We start from the raw sequence: 1,807 nt of genomic DNA on the forward strand, positions 1-1,807 counted from the left end.
TAATGACGATTATTAACGAAAACATGTGTCTAATAATTAATGGCAACGATAACGCTAATGAAAGTCGAGTTTGCCTTGCGAACCTAATCGGTGATACGAGTTTACGTGGACCGGGAAGGGATTGGGGGAGGGGGATAGCGGAAGCAGAACTGGTCGCTGGCATCGGCTTCCGCGGGCCGGAAAAGCCAAATGCAGCAAGAGCGAGGTGGACCCGAGCAGACCTCGTTACGTACGTCGTCCAAGTTGCGCAACGAGCAAAGGTCGCGCGGGTCCTCGAGTCCCGAGTGACAAGGACACGAGGAGCTGCCGTAACCCGCGCCAGTGTAACGATCCTTTGGAATTGGAAAGCTTGGCTGGGACAGGAGACCCGCATTGTTGTAATGCGCCAATCCTTGCTTAACTATACGCGTACTTAACTATAGAGGCGTTCGCCGTTAAATTGGTTCGAGTTTAATAAGCCCAAGGATGGGTTTAAGCCGCGTAGTGATCGAGAAGTCGGCAACCGGGCTGGCATTCTATTTCCGATTCGATGGGATTAGTAATGTGACGTAAACGCATCCTGGATAATATAGTTGTGACGATGTTTCTCGGTATGGTGATTCGGGATGCTAATGGGACAATAACGCGAGTCGATGTGACTTTTCGCCTTTCGATCGTCGCAATCGATATTTATGGGCATTCGATTCGCGTATCTTTATCGAGCGTTTATCATAAACGGATGGGGTGCGGGTGGGGGTGGGGGTGGGGTGGGGGGGGGGGGGGATATATCTTGGATCACCGCATAAGCTAAAGAGAAATTGCGACTAAAGTGGCTTCGACGTAATATATAATTCACGCTTTTACCAGCGACGATATATCAAAATTCCAGCCATCGTAACTATCGATATTTTATAATTAGATCCTCTTCTCTAGTCTGTGATAAACAAATGGATTAATTAAAAAATTTATATTTTCTAATAGGTATGCGTAATCCATGCGTATTTAATGGTTATTAATTCATTGGTTAGTTTTTATAAGCGTATAATCGATGTTTAGATAGTCGATAAAAGTATCGCTGTAGCGATTATTAATAAGATTTATGTTTATTTCTAGTGAAAATAAGCGGCTATAGAACAAATAAAATGTGTATCTCATAAATATTAAATTTTGCTTACCAACTCTCGGTCTTTATCTTTAGTTCATTCTTTTTTGGAAAGGCAACCAACTTGTCGTTTTGTTATTCACCAACATTTCTCTCTTACATTTTAACGCGATATTACAATTATTAAATATAGAAGAACAAAAAGGATGGAAGCATTAGTTTCACAAATAAGTTTTTATTCGTGGAAATTGATAGCTCGCATAAGAAAAGGCAAATAAAACCATTATAAGACTACACTTGATAATCATTTCTCTTAATGTAGATTTCTAATAAAGGAGCATATAAAAATAAAAGGAGATGTAGAAAGTGACTATGCTAATCACTGTAATCAACGCACAAATTCATAATTCAAAGACGCATTGCGGTATAAAAATTTAATAACATTTTACTGGCTATGAAGCTTATGTTCGGCCACGCATCTCATTACGCGCACAATATATTTACACACCGCTAATTGATTTACACCATAATAATAACGACATTGGCAGCCAACAGTAACAGCATGCCTATATATATAAATATATAAGAGCCATTGAGCCATACGACTGATAAAAAATTACAACTTCCTGATGCACGCTGATGTTAAAAATAAACGATGTCAATGTCCGATGTTTGAATTTCACCGATAAAGTTATTACTTATGTAAGATTGACTTTTCCTTTCTCA

This window comes from Ceratosolen solmsi, unplaced genomic scaffold, assembly GCF_000503995.2.
Source record: "Ceratosolen solmsi marchali unplaced genomic scaffold, CerSol_1.0 scaffold13, whole genome shotgun sequence".
In the NCBI taxonomy this organism is placed as follows: domain Eukaryota; kingdom Metazoa; phylum Arthropoda; class Insecta; order Hymenoptera; family Agaonidae; genus Ceratosolen; species Ceratosolen solmsi.